Raw genomic sequence first — 7895 nt, forward strand, 5'->3', positions numbered from 1 at the left:
ACTGTATTAAATGACATTTAAAATGTGGCTCCCAAGGGCAAATTTGAGTCTGCCACCTACTAGCTGTGTGACCTTGGGCAAGTTGTTTCACTTCTCTGTGCCTCAGTTTTTTCATTTGTAAATTGGGGAGTGTGATTATGAAGATTAAATGAGATAATGACTATAAATGATTCAGTATGTTTCTGGCACACAATAGACATTTAACAAACATTGACTATTATTTTCATAATTACTTAACTATCACTGCATTCTCACTCTTCCCCATGAGAGAGGGGAAGGCTGATAAAACAGCAAATTAAATTAAGATAAAATAAAAAACCATATAACTAAAGAACATTTATTTATTTTGTACTAAGACTTCATTTAGGACATAATTAAACCGTGGCACCACTCTCCACCCCAACCTGAAGAAGGGTTAGTACAGTGAATGTCATAAAGCAGGTACAAATATTAACTGACAAAGAAAAGCCCTTCAAAATCATCATAACAATGTTTAAGTTAAAAAATGAAAAGAAAAAAAGGGGGGTGATGGGGGAGTTTCAGATTGAACAAGATTCTCACATTTCATCCAACACAATTCAGTCCTGACTAGGGTGTACCAAAATGGAAACGAGATTCCTATCATACAAAACTTCCACTGCAGATTGCAGTACACACCTGTGTTCCAAGCCCACCTCCACCCCCCTAATGCTTCCAGCGCAGCTGTTTCCCGGCCTGTTGGGTCTGCCAACAAAGGGGCACGTAGATCTTCTTCTCATAATCCAGTTTCTGCTGTAGGGCTGGTATGTCTGGGCATCAGCTCCGTGAACAAGGCAGCTGAGGTCTGCCAGCTGACTAGAATCAAACAACTGGCTGAGATCATATATGGGAGAGGGGCTGTGGCGATTCATTCTCTTCAGATGTTCTTCGTACATTTTACAAACGCCTTCCGTGCACTTCCTCATGGATTCATAGTCAGCCTAGGTTCTGCCTTCTGGCCTCTTGATTGGCTATACAAGTAAAATGGTGTGAGACCTGGCGCCAAACTCTTGCTGCAGCCGCTGCTGACGCCACCACCTCACACGACCTGAGCCACAAGCGAGTTAAAATTGTGATTAAAGCAAAGTTGATGACTTGAAATTCATGCCACTGAAATATGTTTTCTGAATTTAATTAATTTCCTACAGTATATCATACAGATGGTCATAGTGCTCAAATTATAAAATGCCCCAAAGCAATTTTTCATGGAGGAACAGAACCAGTTGTAGAGTGACTAATTCTCGGCAATTCAGTTTGTACTTGGAGAGCGTCTTCTGTGTGTTGAGCACAGAGCGTGGCACCGTGAAGGTAAGGCACGTGGCTCACAAGGGGCCCTCGGGGTGGGGGGGCCCTCCACCCCAGAGCACACAGTTGTACGGGTGAGGCAGCTTGTGCGCAACAGGGAGATTAAACAGCAGAACCTGACGGGATGTGGAAAGAGATGATTCTTTGCTTTAGACTGAAACAAAAGCATGGGCTTTGATTAGATTGGTTTCACATCTCAGTCCTGTACTTTTTAGCTGTGTGAACATATCAACATATTTAACTTTCCTGATGCTCAGTTTCCATGTCTATAAAATGAGTATAACTCCTACTCAACCTAAGTAGGTAACGATGGGACTCCAGTGAGTAACAGGTTTGACAGTGCCTGGAGACGATAAAGAATTCGCCCTGGCAGGTGTAGCTCAGTTGGTTGGAACGTTGGCCTGTACACCAAAAGGCTTGGGGTTCTATTTCCAGGCAGGGCATATACCTAGGTTGTGGGTTGGATCCCCATTTGGGACACATATAAACAATTGATGTTTCTCTGTCTCCTTTCCTCTCCAACATGAATAAACATAAAAAAAAGACTAAAGAATTCTGTGAGTGCAGGGATTTTGCAGCAGCGTCTGTTTTTCAAGGTCCTACCCTTTGCTGGCCACCCCACTTCCCACTTGAAGAACATGTGTAGCCTAAGTGTATTCAGAGCAAGCCTTTCTCTGTGTAGTAATTTTTTTTCCCATTAAACACTTCTGGGTTCTTGGTCATTCTTTGGTAAACCACTTCCTTTTGTTGAAATCTTGAACTAGTTTTGATGTAGAAACTGGCTGTTAGGGCAATGGTGAATGAGCCAGCTTATTAAAATCCTCCTCTGATCTTCGGAGACTGGTGGTCTCTTCTGGTTCGTTGTCTTAGATTGCAACTCCCAGTTGGAGAAACTCATCCTTGAATACTTTGAATTGACCACATCTTGCTGTTCTGTAATTCTAGCTTGCAAAATAAGCTCTCCTAAATATATCGTCTGATGACTACTCCAGCTTGCTATGCTTTCAATTTCTCACATCTTGGGTTATTTGAAGACGTTTATATTTACCTAATCCCCCAAGTAGCCCCAAGGGAGAGCAGGCTGCCTCCGGGCTCCATGCATGCTGTCTGCACTCACTGGCCAGGAGGGACAAGATTCACTTCCCTTTGTTTTTCACAAAAATCACCGACATGTTTGACACAGCCACACATCCCTTTCTTTGTTATACTCTTATTTGAATTGTTGCTACATTGATACCCCAGTACTGAGTTAGTTTTATTTCACTCCAGGTTCTTTTTTTCCCCTACTCACTGGAAAGTCCGATACCTTGCCTTTTTTTTATGCCCTAAAAAGAGTAAAAGCTACTATCAACTCATCTTCAGGTTCTAGGACTGTACATTTAATTAGTACAGTTGGTATCATTTCACATGGAGGAGGAAAGAAAGGTGTTCCTGTGAAATTGTAGTATATGTTTAAAAACAAAGCTATACTGTTTATCTTTTTCCTATGCTTTAAAGTAATGCATTTTGTACTTCAGAGCTAAAATGTACCTTCCTCTCCTAAAATCTTGGATACAAACCCTGCTCCTTACTTTTTTTTTCCAGGACACTTTGCAGCCAAAGCAGAGGTTGGATTGGCCAGCAAAGGTTAGGAAGCCTTTGTTGTTGAAGGAAGATCTTGATGGAAGGACTGAAGCTTTAACTGTGCTGTTATGTCTGATTCATCCCCTTTAATTTTTCCTCTTTTCCCCTCTTCTGACTTCTAATGCTCTTCAAACGCCTTCTCCCCTGGCCCCGTGGGATGTAGAACTCCAGCGTGGTGCCCCTGTCCTCCTGTCAGCCTTGGGTGAAGTAGTTTGGAGCTGGAGGGCTCTGTCTGAGCAGTCAGACAGCTCTGAGCACCGTGTTTTGGTGTGTTTGCACAAGCATCCTGTTGCAGAGTCTGGGAAGTGAGTCTGGTAACTGCCTGAGCTGAAACTTCCTCTTAACTCTCTACATCAAAGGGAAGTTACCTGACGCAGATGCCAACTTTTAGGACTAAGGACAAAACACTGTGCTTTCAGGAGTTTCCATGAATAGGGAAAGGACCTCTGCTTCACCAGCTGCACCTGGTTACACAATTTAACTGCAGTTTCCTCTTATGTGACAAGGCAATGCTATCTCCCTTGTGTAATTGTTCTGAGAAGGTCAATGGGATCATTTAACTGAAGGGCCAGGTGCTTGAGTGGCACTCACTAAGTGGTAGCCATTTTGCTTACGCAGAACATATTCTGTTTCGTACATGTACATGTTGTACATTTTACCTCCTGAAGTTTGTTTTTTAAGTTGCAGTTATGTGACTCATATTTGCAGCAGAGCCCCTGTTCTCTGAGTAGGTGTTTATCTCTGCCTTCCTCAGTGCAGTAAAAGCTCCTGGAGGGAGAAGGAGCTTGGTGGGCCCATCCTTGTGCCCAGTGGAGGGGTACGGAGAGTAGAGTCTGAGAGCTCAGGCTGGAGCTGGGCTGTCTGAGTCTGAGTGCTGCTGCTCCATTGCTAACTTTGGGACTGTGGATAAATTACTCGGCCTCTCTGGGCTCTAGTTTCCTCATCTATAGGCTAGGGATCATGCTGCACACTGCCTCAGAGAAAGGTGGTAAGAATGAAGAGCTAAAATTTCACAGATGTATGTGAAAGGTTTAGGACAGACCCTGGCTCGGGGTTTGATTTTATTATTTACAGCACACATCTGACTGCCCACTGCATTGTGAGTGCTTCCCAAATGCAAGCTTGCCTGTGAGCAGGCTGTAGAGACACCCCTCCCTCCACGGGGACCCCCAACCAAAGTGCGAACTACACATACTGATAGGAGATAAAGAGTGCTGAGTAGAATTTAGGTTTCTGTTTATGGGGGAGCACTCTTGGAGGTGTGACAGCATGCAGAGTCTCGCTCCACACAGTGTGCCTCCATGCGTTTCCTATAGACATACTTAATATTTTAGCCAAGACTGTCGCTGGCAAACGGGCACTGGGACACGCTGCAAGCTCAGCCAGGCCACACTGTCTCTCTTGCCAGAAAGGTTCTGTTTCTCTGACGCTAGCCCTTCAGTTGGTGAATTCCTACTCGCCCTGTTAGTCTCAGCTGAGATGGAACTGTCTCCAGAAAGTTTGCCCTGGACCCTCTCCGACCCTCCCAGTTGGCACCCCAGGGGCCCTGCCGTATCCGTTTTTGGCAGTCTGTTCCGTGGAGACAGGACTGTGTCCAATGTGTTTAATGCTATATCTGCAACTCCTGGCCTCTGGCATAACAGATTCTAAAAATACGTTTCACAAATGATACATGGAACACTAGAAAGTGCTATGGGACGTAAGCAGTTTCTGAGAGTTGATATCCTGGCACTCATTAAGGTCACAGTGCTGGCAGGGCTGGGGAAGGGGGAAATACATGAGGACATGGCTTTAATGGGAACATACTCACACTTTTACAAGTATAAGAAAAACAAATAGGCACGCTCATAATGCCTGATTTAGAAAATAGTCCTGTTATAGTAGTGTTAACCCAATACCTCAGTGTTCAGTTTAGGGTGGGGTTTGGGGATAGAATGAAGGGGACTGATTACACATGGGACTTTTTTTTCCTCAAAGCTATCTTATGATAGCTGTTTCTTGCCTATTAATTGATGGTCTGGTGTCTAAAGGAAACAAGCCCAGGAAAGCTATCATGGCGTATTTTTAGAAATACTTAAGTAAACTTGAACAACTCCTTGAGAATTATGGTAACATCCAGGATGTTTCATATCTTCCCAGGAGTATGATATATTACTGCCTGCTGGGCGCAGTGTCTTTTAAGGAATTCTGCAGATCAAGTTCCAGGCCACGACTGGAGACTTACTACAAAACAGTCATCAGTTGGGTTGACACAACATGAGAAATATTTGTAAGTTTGCTAACAGCATTGCTCATGGATCTGCGCTCCAGTGTTCCCCTGTGCATCCCGGAGTTCCTTTTCAAGAGGCCACCCCTCACAGCATGCCTGCCACCCGACAGGGGCATCACGTCGGGTGGAGTGGTCTACTGGGATGCTTTTCTATCTTTGGAAGAAAATTTTAAAAGGAAAAAAAGAGACAATCTTTCTTGATCTTTGACTCTGGGTTCATAAAATTTTTATATCTAAACGAATTTATATCTTGCAGATACAATGTGAGCTGCAGTACAAAAAAGCCATGAATATCAAATGTGAAACACACCCGGCCCCTGGAGCCACTGTGAGGCCTTCTGTGAGTGCATATACAGTTTTATCATTTTAACAAATGACGTGGAATTTTGTCCTTACTAATGAAATCCCTAATTCTTGTTTTTCTTTCTTAACTAGAGGAAACTAGAGAAAGAAAGACTATTTTTGCTTTGGGATGAGATCTGGTTTTGGCTTATTTGTTGATGTTGGGTCATGTTACAAGCCCCGGTGGGGAGAGGAAGGTCCTGCAGTCCACAGGCCCAGGCTTCCCCGCCACCCCCCCACCCCCACCCCCGCCCCGGCCTCTGCTCGGACCAGACACATGCACTGGCTCAGGACCCTGACTTTCCAATGGGCAGTTTTCTCGTCTGGAAAGCAGGATAACATATCTACATACCTATCTCACATTGTTGATGTCAGCATCCAGCACATACTGGGCAACAGGAATTTTAAAATCTGAACTTAGTTTNAAGGTCCTGCAGTCCACAGGCCCAGGCTTCCCCCCCCCCCCCCCCCCCCCCCCCCCCCCCCCCCCTCNCCCCCCCCCCAACCCCCGCCCCGGCCTCTGCTCGGACCAGACACATGCACTGGCTCAGGACCCTGACTTTCCAATGGGCAGTTTTCTCGTCTGGAAAGCAGGATAACATATCTACATACCTATCTCACATTGTTGATGTCAGCATCCAGCACATACTGGGCAACAGGAATTTTAAAATCTGAACTTAGTTTGCTTCTTCTACGTTCGTATTTGTAGAAAGAAAACTGGGCTTGAGTGATAAAACCCAAATCTTGGTCCTGCTGCTATTTAGTTTTGAACAAGTCAACTTAGAAACTAAACCATAGCCCCAGAGGATTTGGGGGGATCGTCGTGTCCAGTCCCTTGATTGACAAATGACAAAACTGAGGTCCAGAAAAATGAAGGGCTTTGCCGAAGGCCAAGCAGCAAGCTGGTGATTGGGCATTGACTGAAAACCGGGAATCGGGGAGTGCCGGCTGCACACATTACCAGCATGCTGTCCTGCCTTTGGTAAAGACCTATGTAGATGTGTTATGATACAATCATCTTTTTTCAGTGTCACCTAATTTCATGGACATCCTGATGTCCATGAAAGCTGCTCTAGATCAAAAGAGAAAAATGGCAACCAGGACTATCTGACCAGGAGAAAGTTATAGAACCAAGAACCTTAGGGCTCAGATACAGGCTGGAAAATGGATGCTCTGACAAGTGAGTATCAGCAAGGACTCATGCATCGACACACAGGGCCAGGGCTCCTGGTTCTCCCTCTTTCCCCCATCTCACAGTGCCATGTATTATGTGTTGTTGGAATCCTCCACAGTGGCTCCACAGTGCTTTGTACCCCATAAGGCTCTCTAGACACCTTGTAAATTACAGGAATGGTGAAAAACTGCAACCAGAGTTTTTTGTATAGAGTGTTGAGTGGCATTTCCAAACTGAGCATATTAATGTAATCAGCATCCTGATCCAGACACAGAACTTTATCTTCATTCCAGAGCATCCTGTGTGCCTCCAGCATGGGTTACCTCTATCTCACTTCTAAACGCATAGATTTTCTTCCTTCTGTTTTTGCACTTTAGGTATAAATGGAATAAAACAGTACATCCTCATTCGTGTCTCACTTGTTTGGGGGAATGTTTTGATGTTGGTTTAGGTTCACCAGCAGAAGCATTTCCAATTGGGGGTGCCCTAAGTGAAGGAGAAAAGTCTTTTGCACACTGTAGTTTCATTTTTCATGAAAAACTGCTATTAGTATAGCAGTTGATTAGTAAGAGTGTGTAGGTGTAATTGAATTGAAACATGTCCTTTATTGCCAAGATTTTTGTACCTTAAGTGATTCATTTTATACTAAATTGAAAATTTTACTTAGGCCAATTGATGTAAATATTACAAAACTGAGAAAAGTGGAAAATGAAATGTGCTTAGCTTGAATTTACTCTTTAAAACAAATTTTTGGTTGTATGGTATGTTCAGAAGAGAAGATGAATTTTCTGAGTCACTAATCCAAATAAATAGAAAATCTTGAATAAAGATTCCAGGTAATTCTGTTTTAGTTATCTTTATATTTCTACTCTCTAACAAAATGTCTAGCATGTGGGAGGTATTCAATAAATGATGTCTGCTAGGCTAAATGAGTAAAGAAATGATTAAGTTAAAACAAGATGAGAAACCAAGCGTCACAACTTTCTTATTCTGGACAGCATGCGCCATCTGAGTGGGGGGCAACAGTTAGTGTCTTAGCCTGTAGTCCAAGGAATATGTACAGTTTTGCCTGCTGTCAGTTTCAATACCAGAAGAGAGAAACCACTTTACTTTTGACAGGAAGAGATTTAATACAGAGGATTAGGCACTTACAAAAGAATTAAA

General features: G+C 43.6%; 1 long non-coding RNA gene and 1 pseudogene across 1 annotated transcript; one reads left to right on the forward strand and one right to left on the reverse strand.

Moving 5' to 3' along the window:
* Positions 1–594: 594 nt before the first annotated feature.
* Positions 595–1076, reverse strand: LOC118997462 (enhancer of rudimentary homolog; annotated as a pseudogene).
* A 3883-nt stretch (positions 1077–4959) lies between these two features.
* LOC118997422 (uncharacterized) lies at positions 4960–7128 on the forward strand. Its single transcript, XR_005068663.1, has 3 exons — positions 4960–5215; positions 5472–5555; positions 6586–7128. It is a non-coding gene; the product is annotated as an uncharacterized LOC118997422 (long non-coding RNA).
* The last annotated feature ends 767 nt before the right edge of the window (positions 7129–7895 follow it).

The sequence above is a fragment of the Sturnira hondurensis genome, unplaced genomic scaffold (assembly GCF_014824575.4).
Source record: "Sturnira hondurensis isolate 20B ecotype Veracruz unplaced genomic scaffold, ASM1482457v3 Scaffold0013190, whole genome shotgun sequence".
Taxonomy (NCBI): Eukaryota; Metazoa; Chordata; class Mammalia; order Chiroptera; family Phyllostomidae; genus Sturnira; species Sturnira hondurensis.